The sequence below is a fragment of the Xiphias gladius genome, chromosome 11 (assembly GCF_016859285.1).
Source record: "Xiphias gladius isolate SHS-SW01 ecotype Sanya breed wild chromosome 11, ASM1685928v1, whole genome shotgun sequence".
NCBI lineage: Eukaryota > Metazoa > Chordata > Actinopteri > Istiophoriformes > Xiphiidae > Xiphias > Xiphias gladius.
In genome coordinates this window covers 24,172,447-24,192,786 of record NC_053410.1, presented here as the reverse complement: position 1 = coordinate 24,192,786, position 20,340 = coordinate 24,172,447, and positions in this window count along the sequence as shown.

The following is a 20,340-nucleotide window of genomic DNA, read 5'->3' as shown; positions in this document are numbered from 1 at the left end:
ACCTTAGCCAATATATACAGCCATACTAAAAGCCCCATCTTAGGCCTCTTTTGCTTGGTCTGCATTATTCCATGTGTCTGTTAAGGAAAACAAGTATTCATTTTCAAAAACAGAATCCGAGAGAACAGCTGTAAAGGCTTCATCAAACCTAACAAACCAAAACAACATTTTTTTTAACAAGTGGACCATAAGATAACCCTGTATACCATTTGCATGTTAATATTATATATTCCCTACACTTGTTCTACCGTCCAACCGTGATTGCCTGCACCATTTAAAAGTTTCTATGTCCTATATCTAACAGGGGGAAAAAACTAATATCCAAAAGCAAATATTATTCTCTCCCCCACCTCTGCCCCCACTTTTTTCTCTCTCATGCAGGTGCAGATTAACAAGTCTAAACACAGCATAATCACCAGCAGAATCAAATTCCTGAGATACGAATGCCGATTCTGTGCTCCTACCAATATTTTATGGTAATACAATAAAAATGTAAAGTTGAAAATAGCAGTTCCTTTTTTTCTTCCTCTTCTTCCTTTTTTCTTTTTAATGTAAAAGGTAAGCTGAAGAGTAGTAGAGGGAGGTGTGCTGTGGGGTGGGGTGGGGGGACGGGGGGGAGTAGGTTTAGTTGGTGGAGGGGGGTTCATCACATGGCCCAAGCCTAGCTGAGGGATAGGCTGTCGCTAGGAGACAGAGGCAGGGAACGGACCAGTGGCAATGATGTATTAACTGGCGAAGGTGGCTGACAGTAATCTTTGTCACTAGATGCAGTGGCTGTCTAAGTCCTGTCATTTTATGCATCTCATGCAAAACAGATGTACCGGGATACTACAGGCTCAGGGAGAGAGAGAGCAATGCAGCCAGGATGGAGAATGTAAGGGGAGGGGGGTGGTGGGTGGAGGGGAAGGGGACAAAAAAATCATTATACAGCTAGAGGTTGGAAGAGCTGTCACAAAGAATTTCATTATTTTTCATCCTGTCTCGAGAAGGTGGATTCTGCATATTGTAATTTTTTCCCGCCACCATAAGCCTCTAAATAATTTGGGAAGTTTCCAGGGCAGAACTTTTCCCTTTTCTCTTCGCTCATTACCCAGAGTTCAGGGCAGAGGTGCTCAATCACCCCAGCTGAAGGAAACGCTTACACATAGAAACACGCCCTGCCACCGTCGCTGCCACCTCTTTCTCCTCCTCCTCCTCCTCCTCCTTCCTGTACTCCCCTTTGCTCTCTATCCACACTCCATCCTTTACCACTCCATCTCCCATCCCTCCTCCTCCTCCCCTCCCAACTATTGTCCTTGCTATTCGCTTGGTTCTTCCTTTATTTCTCTGCCTTTCTTCCACTTTCACTTGCTTCAATGCCCGTTTGTTTTCTTTTTTCTCCTTTCTCCTTATCATCATTGCCCTTGGTAACCTCTTTTCATTCTTTGACTTTCTGCCCCCACATTGTTCCTCTTGATACCACTACAATCTCCACTATCATCTCCACCATTCATTATTCTTCCTCTAACTTCTACTACTTTTACCCTTTAGCAATAAGCAAAGACCATATTGGGTGCCTTTTTTTCTTAATCACCATTAAACCTGTTGGCTTTAAGAGCACAGTATTCTTCGTTGACAAAAAGATTCCATCAATTGCACTTATTTCCTTATATTTTGAAATAACAGAATACATGGTTTAAAGTTGCTATATGTAATTTTTCTCTTCCAACATGGTTTCTTGCTGGGAGCAGGTGGTGGTGATGGTCGCTTGCCAAGAGCTTCATCCACCTTTTCAATTTACAATACAAGAGGTTATGATATGCCCTCTGAGCAGCACTACTTTTTCAAGGCAGATTGGACACTACAGTTACTCACTATCGGAAAGTGACTAGACAGGCAGGCCGGGCCAGGGCTAGCTGGTAAGCATGCTAACTTCAGTAGAAGAATAGAAGTGAAAAAAATAGAAGCAAAACGAGAGTTATAATTGCTTTCCACTGCTGGAGACAACTCTTAGCGAGTAAAAGGAATGAAGTTTGATGCTGAACTCGCAAAGTTTCTTCTAGACTGAAAAGTAAACAGCTATTAATGCTAATGTTGGCTATGTAGCAATAGCAAAACTTACATATAGGTCTTTTAAACAAGATGGTTGAAGTTAACTTTGTATCAGCACCATTCTTACTCATATTGTCCCCCCTGGAGGTTACTATGAGCTGGCTTTGTTTTGACTTTTTTTCCCCCTCCTTCTTTTTTTTGTTTGAAAATTAATTTATGCAGGTCTAACCTGGGGCCATTTTGGATCTGGTTTAAATTTCAAGCCTGTTTGCTTGTGCCACAATATATATAAATAATTACTTTATATATATAATTAATTTATTTAAAATTTCTTTAATAATAGATTAATTACTAAGATCTTTAAAGGTGCTACAGTATGTGTAACATATTGTACTCCACAAGTATTAAGCCACTACTAAAAAAAATATTGCTTGCTTTTACAAAGTGAGTGATTGTACATATGAACATGTATGCAGATGAGATTCATCTTTCAGTTATTGTGTACATTGTTTTAAAATAATGCAGGTACAATACTGCAGGTATGTGGCAGCGTATACGACTGAAATCTTAAAAATATGGTGTCTCCTTACCCTCAAATCAGTCTGGCAGTAGCATCAATTCAATGTTATTTTTGAAAACTTTCTGTCCAAATTCCTCACTAGGGTTGAAAGTGTAGAAATACTTTGTTTTAGGTGGACCATCAAAAAGGGGTGGGTACTCAAGCTTTAATCAATGTTGAAAAATGCATTCAGTCCAAAAGTTCAAATGTATTCATTCAAAAATGTTTCACTGTTTGTATTATATTTTTATCTTCTGAGGGTGGAAAAGCCTCTGAAACACCACAGTGAAACACTACATTTAAATCTAGATACAATGCAATGCATGCCTGCATTTTTGTAAACATTAAACTGATATACTGCATTGGTCTACACACACTCACACAACGGCTGCATACAGGCCATTCCAATTGTACTACGTAAAGTACACAACTTATTGTGTATTTTACTCCTTTTCTTCACTCTAAAGCAACACTGTTGCAGTATCTTAATTGCAACTCTATTTGCTGCAGAGAAGCACATCACATCTTAACGAGTGTACATAGTGCATGTAGATGGCGGCAGAAGGACAATATCTTTTTATCTACCTGCAATAAAACTCACCCTCTGTCCAAGCCATGAATAACACTTATATTGCCAGTTCGTTTCTTTACCCAGGAGAGAAAGAAGGGAAGAATTAAGGAGGATGGAGACAGCAAGGAGATTAAGAAAAACTGCATGTTTAGATACAGAAGAGGAGAACAGAGAGAAAACATGCCGTGGAAAGTAAGACCACCTAAAATCATTTGAATATGACCCACCTCTTTAGTACTTCTAATCTTTTTTTATTTCCATTATTTTGTTTATTTTTTACATAAATTGAGTCTCAAATTCCAACCCTGTCTCCTAGAAATTACGTTGTGAATTACGCTATGTTTTGTAGGAAACGTAATTGCAACCAGATTACATCTTCTATTAATGTAATGAGGATATGTTGTTAGTTTACGTATTTGGCCAGTAGGAAATGTGTTGATACTGAATCTATCAGTAAAATGTTCACAGACGTCATTTTCTGCCAAAAAAACCCAATCTTGCAGTACAGTATCCACTTGTAGTGACCACAGCATTATTGAACTATTTTATTATTATGTTTAGTCTCTCACAGCACTTGGTTAACGTTAGGGAGATCCTTGTCTGATTCCTGGAGGTAGCCTATCATATTTTAATCATTTAGTTCACAAAGAAATCCCTGTTTTTCCCAGTTTGGTGTGGCCTGCACACAGCTTCCCCTTTTCACACTTTTGGGCTAGAGCCAGGTTCCAAAAAAACCTGGAGGAACGCGTGAAACCAGAAGTTTTGAGGCTTTTATAGCAGCAAATGAACGCCCATTGTTTTGGACTATACAGTTGTAATGTTCAGGTGTCCAAATACTTTTGGCCACACAGTGTATGCTTCATGACCTCCTGTTAGCGATCTTCATATCACAAACAAATATAAACATAAACACAAATCAGTCATATTAATTTAGAAATGTCACAAGACCCTGTCATTATGAAACTTAAATTCGTACGATGCTGAATTTGCAACCCTGTCTCCTAGAAATTGTTTTATATACAACTACACTGAAAAAGCAGTTACATTTAAAGGGAAACATAACCACTGGTTGGATTATGTTTAGAGGCAACTTTTTTTTTGAATGACTGAATGAAGTGGTACATTCATTAACAGCGGCGGTCGGGGTTGATGGCAGGTGTAAAGAACAGGGTTTGCATCCACAGTCCAGTCTGTGGTTTAAGCAACAGAAGCACCTCGGTTAAGGTCAGGGAAAGATGGTGGTTTTTGTAAAATGTAAATAAACACATGGTGTCTGCAGTCACTGTGAACTGTTTCTGTATTACGTCAGACCAGGCTCAGGCACATATGCAGTTTACAGTAATAAGAGTAGCAGATTTACCACTTAAAATTCTTGGTTATGTTTTAAACAATAGTTCTTCGGGGCATTTTTCTGAAGAGTTATAGACCAAAGCATTAATTAATCATTCAAGAAAATAATCACCAGTTTAAATGATTATGAAGAAAAAAAATCCTTAGTTGCAGACCTAATTGTTATGTTGAAAAAGGAAAGAGGCTTCTCTAGACTGTTTGATTCCACTATGATCTCTCTACTAGACAAAGAGCCAGTTTAGGCTCAAACGTTGTACTTTTCCAAATGAAATAAAGTAAAATGTTAAAGGGATAAGTTAACAGTGTTTCAACAGTGTTGCTCTTGAAAGGCAGAAATCACAGTAACAGTTCTTTGGACTCAGCACATGAAAAATAAAGATGTGTTTTTTGCACATCAACTGCTTCCCTAAACTGTTGACACAAAGTTGGAAGCACACTTTTGCCTAAAATATCATCATGAATTAGCGTAAAGATCCCCCTTTATTAGAAGGTGCCCGGACCAACTATAAGAAGCACTTTCAGACCAAAAGTCTGAAAACTGCATTTTGACACATCAAACCTTGTAAAAACAGAGCCTAAAAGTTCTGGGACCCCTGGGACGTTGCCTAGTTGGTAATCAAGCTTTGAAGGTGGGTCCTGCATTATTACCTAATCTTATTGCTGTATTGTAGAGGGGCCCAAGATTTTTTTTAATTTTTCTTTACAGTGTGTTTACATTGGGCATTTTCCAAATAAAGTTGTTTAATGAACTTATCAGAATGAAACTGACTACAAAAACAACCTGGGGCCAGTTACTGTTAATCCATCATAAGAGTGCTGGTTGGTGTTTGAGCAAATGATGAACTGCACTTAATAGGAACATGCTCACTGCCCAGAGGGAGGGGGATAGCAGTTGTCATTAAGGGCCCAACAGCAAATTTTTGGACCTGGGGCATCCAAACAGGTCATGGAGGTGTCCGCATAATTTTGGTCCAATTGTGTAGTTTATCCACACATTTGTACCACTACATCACTGTAGAAGGGGGATAGAAAGACAAGGGGTATTTAACATAGATATATATATATATATATATATATATATATATATATATATATATATAAAGTGAGAGAGAAAGAGAGAGTCAAAGAGTGGAAGAGAAGAGGGAGAGAAAAGGGTCAAAGCATAAAGGTGTAATAGAGAGACAGAGAAGAAAAAAAAAAGGGAGAAAGAGATGTAAGTGGGCTCTGCGGAGGCCCCAGTCGGTGGCAGTCTGTTTCTGATTTCCATTCATTGTTAAGATGGATGAGATCCCAGCCGGACCAAGAGCAGACTGTCGCATTTCTTCTTCTTCTACTCTCTCTTTTTTTTTTGGATAGGGGGCATTATTCAAAACAGAGCTTATTTTTGGTGGCCATTATGCATGCACACCTGATCAGCATGTCAGCGTGGCCTCCCCACATCACATGATGGAACGGCCCAATTTACCTCTTTCACCTGCCTTGCATAAAGGCACACGGAGCACACACTGGTAGGCACTTGCTGTACTGCACAACACATACTCAGTGGAGTGGAGGTGGGAGGATGGAATCGAGCGTAAGTGTGCGCGATCATACACTGATGCTAGCATACACTAGCACACACACACACACACACACACACACACACACATACACACACACACACACACATACACACTGTTGTTTATTTGCAAAGTGTGTATAAAAGTGTTAACTTATACTCTGTACAGCCACCTGAAGTGTTGCATGTGACACACACTCACCTACTGTAGATATACACACACATACAGGTCTCCCACACAGATCCTAACTGTGTCAGTTGTTACTGAGTCAAAACTGAATTCATTAGCAAGTCAGGACTCTCGCTCTCTCTCTCTTTCTCTCTGTCTACCTCTTACTCTCTTGCTCTGAATCTGGCACCGAGCAGAGACTGTTAAACTTGACAATATATTGCAATGACAACATAAATACATTTTAATATAATTGATGAGTTGTTTGTAATTAATAAACTGATAAATGAAAAAAAAGTTATTTACTGTATATGCGTATATTTTTGTGTATGAGACCCACGCATTTACGTTTCTTACCACAGGAAGTGCTTTCAAACAGGGGCACCATTTAAAGGCTTGTTTCTGTTTGCAGGGTGTATCTAGCACATAATGTGGGTTTGGTCAAGGAAATCCTCAGTTTGACCCTAATTATTAGTCTGATATTTCTTGCCAGTATGACTTTTCTTCTTTTTAATTTGATTGCAGTGTGGCTTAGCCAAATTGATACAACTTTCCTGAAGCTTTGCACAAACCTGTATTTATGTTCTTACTCATCACAACAACACTAGTAGACCGATAGTAAGAAAAGCAGATCTACTGCATCTCTCACCCATGGTCACCAGCAAGAAATTAGAAGCCTGCTTTTGTCTACTTTTGTCTGAAATCAAAGATCTATTGTTTAAAACATAACCAAGAATTTTAAGTGCTAAATCTGACACTCTTATCACTGTAAACTGCATATGTGCTGTGGGAGAACGGCTGTAACTAAAGGGGCAGGGTTTTTGCGAAGGGTAAATTGCCATGACAATATAGTGAGTCCATCTATATGAACTAACAACAAGGATTTTGTAGATTACCACTTTAAATCAGATAATGAATCACTTGGAGCTGGCACTTGTTGGAAGAGAAATAAGAGAGGGAAAAAACACCAATATGTGAAAGTTTACTTACACTTTTACTGTTATATTTTAGTAACTTTAAAATTACTAAAGAATGTCAACCTTTCAAAGTGTTATTTCACGTTGAATGATTAATACCATAATAATAAAATGTCACTGCTAAGACATTCTTAAAATGACACGTTCAGCTTGAAATTGCAGCCTGATATGCTTTACCTGACAAGCCTTATTTTCCCATCACAAAAATGGCTTTATTTTCTACCTATTCTGGAGTATGCTTAATCCCACTAGTCATGATTTTTTTTTTTTGGAATAGATTGTCTTATTAGAATTAGAATTTATCAATGTCATGTGACTAGTGTGAAAGCTCACATGACTAGATCAGTTTACTCCCTGCTTGCACCTCTGGAAGAAGATGTCTTCTGCAGACTTCTAAAAAAGGAAGTCAGTAAAACACGTTAATTAACAGATAGAAGTATCATATTCTATAGTTTTTTTAAAGGGTCTATTGAGATGTTTGGAGAATTACACTCCTGCATGTCCTCCACTTTCCCATATCAGACTTTTGGACCCCACTGTATTTTGTTTACAAGAGGTGTAAATTTGTTAACGGTCACAATTGTGACCAATAGTATAACCGGTGTTTTAATTGAACACCAGTTTTGGCTGTTAACTCTAGATAACATTTGCTTTTTTTTTTTTTTACACAGTATTAAATGATCAGATGTGTTGAATCTCCTAGACGTACTTCATTTGACCCCCCAAGTGCTGTGTGCAGCATCACCGTCATTCCTACACTTGAACAAGACAAGTGGCTGCACCACCCTTTATCGATCTGCTTCTCCTCTACTGTCTTTGCTCACATATACAGTATTTTAATACAGCCAAATTTCATATAAAACTCTTCTTATTTACATGTTATTCTGTTTCTGTTGTCAGACAATGGAACAAGTATGAAATAGTGACTGTATCGTGGCCCATTAAGACCACATATTAACCAGCAGTCACTTCCAAGCCATTTCCAAGCTGCTCTTCTACACTGCTAAAATCTTGATTTTGTAATTGAGACGTCGTCTAACAATATCACCACACACATAAGTTAAAGACAACAGCTTTGTTGTGATTTCAGCTATATTTACTTGTAAAATGATCACTCAGAGAGAAAGTTAGAAGCTCAATCATGTCAATTGAATGAGACGCATAGAGAGATGTGCCTGTGTAGGGCAAGCCTGACCTCGCCCTCGAGGAGCAACTCTCTTCTATGGAACGTAGCTAAGGTTTTTCCAAAAAGTCACTAGATTTGTAGTTATTGCTTTGGTAAAAAAAAATTTGCTAAAGGGGTCTAAAAAGTTTGTAAACCTAGCAACAAAGATGCTAAGTTGGAAACACTGCCGGTAAACTCCCCCATAATGATGTATTAGAAACTGTTTAGTGTTAATTCATTTTGAAACAGCAGCAGCTAATGAGGAAACTCCATCACTCAGCTGGCTGACAAATGGGGTAACTTTAGCACTCGGTCATGCCGAGTTCGTCTGACCAATGGCGTAACTTCATCATTCACTCAGTCAGCCAGTAACTGATTATCACTCAGTCAGTTACAGACATTCATGTTTCTTAGGCTGGCCTCACTGTTGCGGTCCAACCAACAAGAGGCAATTGAAATTACTGTGATAGCAATGGCTTAGATAGGGAATGAAAAGCTGAAACAGACCATGGTACTATTGAATTGTGATGCACTGGTGAACTATCTGGAGAATGGCAGATGTTCATGAGAACCAAATGATGGCCCCACCCCCCACCCCCACCTCCCACTCCCACAGCAGGCAGTGTTGAAGCAAACTTTCACCCCCTTGCTTCAATGTTGAAGCAAACTCTCGGTCTCATTTTCCTCTGCCTTGAGGAAAATGAGTCCCTACAACGCCACATAAAAAAGATAACATCTATTCAAAAATATTCAAAATAGGGCCAGGGTTTTTAAAAGATTAAAATGAACGGCTGTGTCCAAGATTCCAGATTCCGTGAACTATGGCCCAACTGCAGCAGAGTGCCTAAAGCAAACAAAACCTGATCCAGTCGATTTGCTCCTGTTCTTGATGTACCTTCCTACTCTGAGGGAGCTCGCTCACGAGATGCCAAACACCTATTCAAAGCAATCAAAAGCGAAGGTACTTGATCTGAACATGGATGAGTTACTGACTATCAGTGGGGTTCTTCTCTAATATGCCTACAGCTCTGTGCCACAGCAGCGCATATTTTGATCATATGATCCTGATGTCTACATGAAGCCATCTCAAATAAAATGAGAAGGAATCGCTTTGATGAGATAATGGCCTCAATCCATCTGGTGGATAACTCAAAGGCCACAAATGACATTTCCTACAAAGTATGGCCCATCTTCAGTGTACTGAATGATTCTTAAAAAATGGTGCCATACTCAAATTGGTTATCAGTTGACGAAAGCATGATACCCTATTATGGCAGGCATGGTTGCAAGCAAGCAATTTGGTAAATGGTTTGGGTTTGAATTGTGGAGCCTTGCATCACCTAAAGGGTACATGTATAATATGGAGCCCTATTGCAGAGTGCACATACATCTCTTTGAAACTGGTCAAGGACAGGGCCCAAGTGTGTAACTTTGTACATGACAACCTTTTCCTTTCACTAAACCTCCCTGATGAAATGTTAAAACGAGGTTATGGATGTCTTGGCACTTGGAGACAGTACCGCCTGCATGATGTCCCTTTCACAGATGTGAAGAATTTACAAAAAATACCTTCTGAAAGCTCTGACGTCTTTAGGCACAGGTACAGTCAAAGGATAACAATGTTGTAACCATGGCAACTAATGCTGCTGAGAAGTATTCTCAGGTGCCTGTAAATAGGTGAAACAAAGAGAAAAAGCCTATGACAAAGTTCCAAAGTATATGTGTATCCTCATATACAACCAAACCGTGGGGGTATGGGGTACAATATGATCAAAGAAGTGGTGGTGGCCAATCTTTTCTTGGTCCCTTCACAGTGTGGTTCTAATAGCTAGTTGTTCTTCAGACATGTTGTTGGTAGTGAATATTACATCCTGGCCTTTGTATGAATTCTGACTATACTGTTTCCCACTGTTCACTAATGTGACTGGTGGGATGAACTACCAGTGGAATGAACTACTATAGTGCTAATATTTCAAAGGAAAACATTATATAAGGGCTTTTCATTTTAATGGCAGAGAAATAACCAAAACTTTTTGTTGCATCATAGTGAGCAACTAGCTATATTCCTGTCCCTTTTGACCATCTTTTGTCAACAATTTGGTTTTACTTTCCCGGTGGCAGTTCATGTCTTCATACCAAAAAGTATAAAAAAGTTAAAGTTTTTTTTTTCTTTTTTGAAAATAAATGAAAACAAAAGATGACCTAAATCAAATATGGAAGAGAGCTACACAACTGATCGGAGTGTGATACATTTACAGTTACATTTACAGAGATAGTCCACAGTATGCAGTAGCAGAACTGTGTTAGCTAGGATCACGCTTACATTGAAACATAATTCACTCTGTTCGAAGTTAATTAATTTCAGATGACATCATATCTTACTGCTGAATTATTCAGCTACAGATGGAAAGTGTGGAAAGTGCTGTGAATATGTTTGCTTATGTGTTGATAATGTAAGCATTAACTTACCTAAGTAATGTTTTGTCTTTTTTTCTTTTTCAGTTTTTTTCTCTTCACAGGTTGCATGTTGAAAAAGCATTACATTAGATAGAGTTGCAACAGGTTTTATAGTGTAGTGAAAAAAACTGACAATACACCTCATCTGTTAGTTTTCAAAAACCCAAAAGCATTTTGGCTACATTGGATCCTGTAATTGAGAATACAATTATGAATAACTACACGTTTTAATTAAGGAGGAGAGGAAAATAGAATTTGAATTTTAAAAAATACTTTATTGCCGATGTTTTTTAACCTTTTTATTCAGGGAAGTTTCACTGAGAGCCATCCTTTCTTTTGTCGGAACTCTCTGACCAGACTTACAAAGTTACAAACATTCACACCTGGAAGCTGCCAAGTATAACCACAGTCTAACCTGCTAGCAACTGAGCAGCTCCACTGGAACAGTTGAAGTCAAGGGCCTTGTTGAAGGGCAAGTCAGTGGTGGTAATGAGGGAGAGGCAAGCTTAACCAAATCAGCCAATTATTCCTAAGAATTAGGTTCACATCCAACAATTGTGCAGCTTAGGATTTCTGTCCAATTCCGATGCCTACAGCCAATGTGTAAGGTGGTGTGCCCTTTATGTGACAAGCCAAGATGTAAGAACAACTGAACTGTCCAGTATCAATGTTCTGCTTGTCGACATCTAATCACATACATTAACGTCATTAAACAACAAAACAGGTCATAAACTCAAAAAGGGAAAGATACTAACAGAAAGTACATCAAAAAGGAAGCAACATGTTGTTGTGAATACAACACACCAATTTAAATAAACCACCTGTCCCTAAAAGCCTCTAAATTGTTAATCAGTTATAATTAAGTTCATAACATGATAATAATTAGGTGATGTGGGCTGCAAGTAGTCTTGTCAGCATTGACTCTTGTTTTTTCCTTTCACTTTACTCAGTTCTGAAAATAACCATCCACCATAAAAAGTCTAGCCCTTGACAATGGTGCCAGTCCTCCCAACCTGAGACATGAAAATCTGTCTCCCTCTGTGTAGTAATAGGATAGCATCTTTCAGCATTAGAATCAAGGCGTGCCGGATACCCCTCTTTAGTCGGCGTTCCCATGAACAACTCTCCACTGGAGGTCACTTGTCTGTTTGTCAGCCGTGTTTTATACATGTTCCATCAGAAACCTTCTGGAGAAGAGACTGGAACTAAACACTCAGACAGTATCAATGCCTTAAAATCTCAAAGAGAAAATTACATGGGAAGAAAGGGAGAACGTAGAAAGATGAGGGGAGAGGAAAGATATTATGTAAGGCGAGAATCAAAAGGAGAGAAGAAAGGATGGAAAGTAATGACAAGAAAGGGAAGGAGAAAACAGAAGACAGGTAAAGAATATGCTAAAAAGGTGAAAGAGAAAGGAGAAGACAACAGACGAAGGAAAGTACTATAAAGAGGAGGGAAGGAACTGGGAGAGGTGAATAAGAGAAAAATAGAGGACAAGAGAGGGGATGTTATGAGAAAGACATCAGATGGAATATGAGGAGAAAGGAGATACAGAGAAGCAGAGGGGTTGACATCATGGAGATGAGCACAAGGGAAGGAGATGCAAGGAGGGAGGTGGAGTGAGATGGAAAGAGACTAGAGGGCAGAAATGGAGAAAGGAGGAGAGAGGAATGAGAGAGGTGAAGTAAAGCCCAGTGGAGCCTTGTCAAGATATTTACGGCATCCGACTCCATCTCAGCCTGGCCAGCTGGGAAGAGCAGGTGGACCAAGCAGGTCAGCTCATTAACACACACACACACATGCACACACACACACACACAGTCACCATTCACCATTGTCCTGTTTTAGCTAATATTACATGCACACTGGCAAAGACAAGCGTGTGTGTCTGTGTGTGTGTGTGTGTGTGTGTGTGTGTGTGTGTGTGTGTGTGTGTGTGTGTGTGTGTGTGTGTGTGTGTGTGTGTGTGTGTGTGTGTGTGTTTGTGTGTGTGTGTGTGTGTGTGTGTGTGTGTGTGTGTGTTTGTGTCAGTGTTTTAAAGGGGTTAAAAAGACATGACCCAAGTATGGGACAGAGAGGACAGATGATGGTGTGTGTTTGTGTGTGTGTGTCCATTAATCATAGCTGTGCTCCAGGCCAAGCTCTCTGTCCCACCCTGTCACACAGTAGACCACACTAACCTCTGTGTGCAGCACCCTCTCACATCCACACACACACACACACACACACACACACACACACACACACACACACACACACATACAGAGAGAGAGAGAGAGAGAGAGAGAGAGAGAGTTGCAATTTGGTGCTTTAAAGAACCCTTCTAGAAAACTAATTTTCAAATATGGATCTCAACTGCAGAACCAGGCTTTTAGTTAAATCAAGCTTGTTTAAGAGACAGGTCCTCCCTACAAATTTTCCCAATTTTTATATAGCATGGAAGAATATTTTTAAAAATTTTTGACTGTTTTCTGATCTGCTGCTGTTAATGCAAACTCAGAACTTCCTCTTATGTTGATAAATTGGGATAATAGTTGTGTCATGTTCAAAACTCTGCATATGAAGTATCTCACTTTACATTAAGATTTTATTGTCCTTTGTTTTACTTTGCCGTTTTTGTTAGTTTGGTGTGAAGCTACTGTCCGAATAGAACCTACACAGATGTTTCACATTGGAAGCCTTCCACCATCTCAAAGGGCCTAATCCCTCCTATTCCTGGATGGCTTTTAATGTGAAACATCAACACAAAGTGACGTATCATAAGCATCACACATGTATGTTGCCCCGAAGCCACGCAAGCAGCTCTGTGAGGCTACGCTTTGGCACAGTGGTGCTTTGAGCCAAATGCTAGCATCATGATACTTACATACTAACAGTGAAAGTGCTAAAACACTAATTGTAAGCAGGTATAATGTTTACCATGTCCTCCATCCTAGTTAGCATGGTAACATTTGCTAACTAGCACTAAGCACAACGTACAGCTGAGGATCAGTGAATGCCATTAGCTTTGCAAATATTTAAAAGAGAATTTCATTTAATTCTTATATTTGCATCATGGCCTACCCTGTGATCTCTGGCCATACTGCATGCACTGCAATACATGATGAAATATGAAGAACATAAAAGGTGCACTGAACTTAATGTTGTTTTGAACTTGTTATAATCAAAATATGTGTTTGCATGTCAAGTAAATGCATTGTAAAAGACTGTCATTCTGTGTAACCTAAGTGTGTTTTCCCTGCTCAGCCTCATTCCATCTTGTGTATCTATTCACAGGTAAGGCTGTGACAGTGTGGCCAAGGGTGTGAATCTGCCCCCCAGCACACCACCAACCCACACTCCTTCGAGCTTGGGTGTCAAAGCCTGGTAATTGGTGGCGGCATAAGGTGTAAACAGGGTGACAGTGGCGAGGCTATAATCGCCCCACTGGTAGTGTGAGCGGAAACGAGGAAGAGGAGCCTGAAGAGCTGCTGTGACAGGGTGTGAGACCATCACACAGCCACCTGCCCAAAATAAAGAGCACGGACACGCACACACACACACACACACACACACATACACACACACACACACAGAACTGCATGAGTATATCACACACACAAAAATAGATTAACTGTACACATAAAAATGCACACGCAGGCATTATCTATGTGGGTGCATACTCAAAAACACACACAAGTGCTCACGCACACACAAGCCCACACAGTCTGACTTACACATTAAGTACATTTTACATACAAGGTTTACATGTAATAACACTCGCACAGTGTGTGGACACATGCAGCAGGCTCTTTAAAAAAGTCTCTCTCAAACACACACTCACACACTGTCAGGTTGCCATGTCTACTATGTGAGCATTTACAGTGGGTCTCTGAGACGCTGTGAAGTAGCAGAGCTTCTGTGAACCGTCTGCTTTCATTTAAATTACACTGGAAAAAGTGTGTGTGTGAAAGAGACATTTTTCCCACCCCGAGCATAGATCTTTGGCCCTGCATTAGTGCCAAACCAAATTACCCTGCTGCCTGTCTGGTGCCCTACTTGTACTTCTATCTTTGTGAGGACATTCATTGACATCATGCATTCCCTAGCCTGTTAGCCAAACCTCAACTGTCACAACTAAATACCTAACCCTACACCTAAACCTACATCTAACCTGAACCCTGTAACCCTCAAACAGCCCTTTGAAGTTGTGAGTACTGGCGAAAATGTCCTCACTCCCACGGTCTAAAACTCTTACTAGTCCTCACAGAGATAGAGGTACAAGTACAAGTACACACACACACACACACACACACACACACACACACACACACACACACACACACACACACACACACACACACAAATATGTGGATTTGTGAGGAATTGAAAACTGCTGCAAGTAACATTTTATGTTGGACAGTCAGCGCCAGTGACTATGACACAGTATGACAGGCAGCGGTAGCCTAGTCTGCTCTCTGTCCACCCTGAACTTTCTCTTCGTCTTCTTCCTCTCTTCACTGTGTTTCTCCTATTCCTCTCCCCCGTTCCTCGCTCCCAACACTCTTCACTCCGCTCTCAGTCTCCTCTCTCGTTTAGATTTCCTTTCCTCCTTTTTAGTTGACTGTCCCGTGACTGGATGCGTGCGTTTGTGTATGGTTTGTGGTCCCGTCTGGTGCTCTTCACGGGCTTGCAGTCATACCCGCCCAAATTCACACACTCAGACACATTTCAAAGTGCTGCTAAACTAGACAATTAGCAAGAAGATGTGGGAACTAAACACTTCCCATCCCTCATTTGCTTTCATTGCCTATTCATTTTTCAGATATTTTTTTGTAACATATTATATTGTATTTTAAAAGCCATATTTAAAATTTGACTTCAGTACAGAAGTATAATCAGCAAAATGTACTTGTTTCAAAAGAAAAATGGTCCGTTTATATTATGATATATTTTATATACAGTATATTATTGGATTATTACTGCATTAGCATATATACAGCATTTTATAGCAGCTGGCTGAGGTGGCGCTACTTTATATAATACTGTTGAATTTCATCTATAACAGTGCGTCATATTATATATAAGGTGATAATTAGTTTTGGGTGAACATGTGCAAATCCTTCACATCCTCCAATTCTAGTAAAAGCCCTGCATTCAAAAATGACTTCAGTAACAAATTATACTTAATGTATCCAAAATAGAACTACCCATTACCACATGTTTGTACTAAATTGTTATAGATTACATTATTGTAATGTTATTACCAATGCATAAACACATAAGCAGCATTTCAATCTTGCAGCTGGTCAAGATGGAGAAAATGTTAAATACTCTTAGGCACTTCACTGTATTGTAGTTCATAAGCTGATCATATGTTTTGTATGGAAACAAATGCAATCGACACAACATATGACTCATTCACATTACACTTAAAAAAAAACAAAAAAGACAAAAAAAAAATAGCAATTCATTGCTGTGTGGCAGTGCTCCACACAGAATTTTTTGACCGACTGAGGGAGTATTTGTAACTAATATTGACAAATAGCAATTTCCAAAATACTTAAAATATAGGGGGCAGAAAATTTCTCCTTGAAATTAAGTGGAGTAGAAAAGTAAGTAAAGTAAATGAAGTAAAAAAATAGCATGAAGCAGAATATTCTAATCAAGTACTACTACTGTACCTCAAATTTGTACTTACAGCATGCTACTTGAGTATGTGCACTAAATTACTAATTACTTTCCACCACTGATCATACCACAGTCATCATGTCATATTTCATATTATATTGTACCATCACATCATAGCGTAATGTTATTTCATTATATATTTTATTTTTTAATGTTTTCAGAAGGACTACTGCTGTCATGTTAAATGATATCAGAGGTCATAATCCAGTCATATTCCATTATCTTATCATATGCTGTCATCCTACTTTACATTGTATCATATCATGTTGTAAGATATTAGTGTATATTATATTGTGTAATTAAAATGTTTGTATTTCTTGTCTGAAATGCATGATATTGTTTTCTATTCCTCAACTGAAGTATTATAATTCTGTATCATCAAACTGTCTTTCCTATTCTTTACTGATTACACCTTTTCACTCTCCATCTTAAACCCAGTCTGCCCATTCTTTACTTGGCTTTTAATTCACAGTTTCATATGTCAAACTTACATCCTTGTCTTCTTTCAACATCCTCTAATCCTCAATTCTCCTATTTCTCTCCTCTCTTCCTGCATCTCATCTCATCATCTTCTCCCTTAGCATGTTCTTTTCCCCTCTCACTTTCCTGCTTTCTTCCATTTCCTTAATCATTTATTAAATGTATCTCCAAGTTTCTTCGCTTTCGCTAATTTCCCAGCTCTGCTCCTCTTCCTTATCTCTTTCCTAGTTCTCTCCTGCTCACTTTTAATCCCTCCACTCTTTATCTCTCGTTTTTTCCTTTTGTCTTAATGGCCCTCTTCTCCTCTCTTTCCTCTTCCTTTTCTGTCCCTTAGCATTTTGTGTCAGGCTGCTGCTCCTGAACCCTTTGTGTCTTGTCCTGTCCTTGCAGAAAGCCACGGTACTCCTCACTGGGACTGTACAGGGTGACTCTACAGCTAACCCAGATGGAGTATCCCTGTTCTGCCAGAGACTAAAATAACAGAGAAGCATGTTAGCAGCATGGGAGGAGGCTTCACGTGCCCCCAATAACATCATCCGTTGTATTATTCAACACACTGAGCCCTCCCTCTGTGCAACAATGGTCCCTGACCTTTTCATACAGCCACACTTAGCTCTCCAATCCACATGAGAGGGTGGGATGCACTAAACTTCTTTAAATGATGATTCTGAATGAATCAGATTTTTTCCTATTGTGTAAAAATGATACTAATAAAGTGTGGCACATTATTGTTATCTGTATCATCACCTTGTTTCGTTAAGATATGACCAACAAGGATGGATTTCCCCTAAGTTTATAAGTAATTCTAGCTTGGAAACCAGACCAAGTCTTCTTTTTTTGCCCTTGCTGATGGGTCTGGTCCTCTTCCCATTCAGACAGATCGAGCCAATCACAAGCATTTTTCTTAAATGAGGTGGGTTTTGATACAGTTGGGTTTGATACGATGACTGACAGAGGAGCGCTGCTGAAGTGTTTTCGTTAAAAAACAAGATGGCTGCTGTGGTGCACTAGTCTTTTGATTTAACTAATGACCACGTTAACTGGTGACTTTCGGTTGAATACGTCATGGTTGCTCATAGTGATGGTAGCAGTTGAAAACACCAAACCTTTAATTTTACTTTAATCAGTTTTAAAAACAACACGGTCACTCGTTAAACCTAAACACCTGGTAGCCCACAGAATGGATGCTAATAAAACAGTTGGCATTCAAGCCCATAGTATTCTAAAAGTCTAAATAAGAAGCAGAAGTTTAACCGTTTAACACCACTTTATAACAAACTTAGCCCTGTAATACTTTGCCATGGGTACATGGATATTCTGGTCTGACTTGGAGTTGGCAGACTGGGGCAAAACTTTTTCAGTGCCTTTGAAGGAGTAGGTTCCCGATTCTTTTTATCTGATGCTGTTGATGACAACGCTTCTTCATTCGAATTGGCTTGTTTTTCTTCCCCTTCCCATCTTTTAAAAACTGGTGAATCCAGTTTGAGTCATGAAAGTAGAGTGGTACACTTTCAGCAAGTTCGTATTGATTTTTCAGGACTTTTTGTCAAAGTCAATCCTAAATCAACAAGTCCTTCAAAAATGCTTTTTGCCTTTGCTGTTTTTTCAAATATTTTATTGGAGTGACTAATAACAATCCACTAATAATCACCATTTTATTGCCATGTGATTTCAGCTCTCTGACTCCCTCATCCAGCTGCCTTCCTCTCCTCTGAGGAGACCAAAGTAAACTTGCTGTACAATGAGAGAAATAAAACCATTAGAAAATCTAGCATATCACAAACAGTACTCACACAGAGGAGCTGCTTAAAAAAATATGTTTTACTATAAAATGACGTGTCATATCATGTCAATTTTCTGTACACAAAGAATTATGGAAGTGAAAATTATTAATATCAGTCTCATTTATATCTAAAGATACAAAGTTGTTACACAAACAATATGGAGTTTATAGTGTTCTGGTGTAGAGGAGTGAAGAGTCATAACTTTAGCTGCTCGTATAATATCAATAACTTTGCTATATTTGAAGACATCAGCACATTCTGAGGCATTTCTCATTCATATTCCTTGTTATGCTCTACAGTGATTTGCACAAAGAAGACAGACTTTTAAAAACCATCAACATTTGATGCACACAACTGATTAATCAGTTCATGAAACTCTGCAGACCCCAGCAAGTCATCTAAACTGTCATTGGCTTCCAAAACAACCCATGATGACATTGTTGGTCAGTAAATTTCAAAACCATTAGATATACCTGTTACAAAATTGATTCATATAATGGTTTTTGACCTCTATGTTTACGGTTTTGCTTTGCACACATAAAGAAGGTGCAAAAGAAGGACATGCAAACAGCTATGGCCTGTGTCCTAATCACACATTTTTAACCGATCTTTTCATCATTTGGGGCACTACTAACAATGGCACACAACTTCTGCCTTTGTTCCTGACAGACATTAGTTACAATTCAAACAGCCACCACATGTCAATTTCAGCCAAGCACATACAATAGTTTGAAGAAAAGAAATGCTGCTAAGAGATGCCGTAGCCAATAGGTATTTCTACCTGGCATATCCTCTGGCACACAATAACTGATCAGTTATACATTTCTGGCTTGGGATATGAAGAATTGGGCAGTTAACATGAGCAGTGTGTGCTAAATGGATTTGTGGGGAATTTTGGTGGAAAAGAGTTATACTTAGAGAAACTTAAACTTCATTGACAGAGAATTAAAGGAAAAATATGTGACAGTCTGTTTGATTTGACAGTTGATCTTTGGGAATTAATGTACAAAAACACAGAAAGCAGTGGACACTAAGCACAAAAAAAATTGACAGTAAAACAAAATCTAAAATGGGATTATAAGATTTACCATTTGACAGAACAATTAGGAAAAGTTCTCAGCTAAAAGAGTGAGTTGCATAGATTAGACAGAGAACTGCATAGATAAATGTGTGGCCCGGCCTGTATGAAGTTGTCCCTGACACCCAGAGGCCTCATCATCCACCATGATCCAGACTCTGATGCATCGACCCTAGCCTGAGCCTCACATCAATAAATCCATCGCTCCTCCTCCGACTCCACTTCATTCTTCTTTTTCTCTCACTCTCCTGTGACCGGGGAGGTGAGAGGTGTCGTGAAAAAGAGGAATGAACACAGCAACAGTCTATCACAGCAAGGTCGAACCGTGTCCAAAACTCTGAGACACACGGACTGAGGGAGTGTGAGGGATGTGGATAGCAAGTAAAAGATGGGAGGAGATGTGAAGAAAGAAATAAAGACAAAGAGACAGAGACTCTGTCAGAGTAGATAGATAGATAGATAGATAGATAGATAGATACCATATTGCCTCA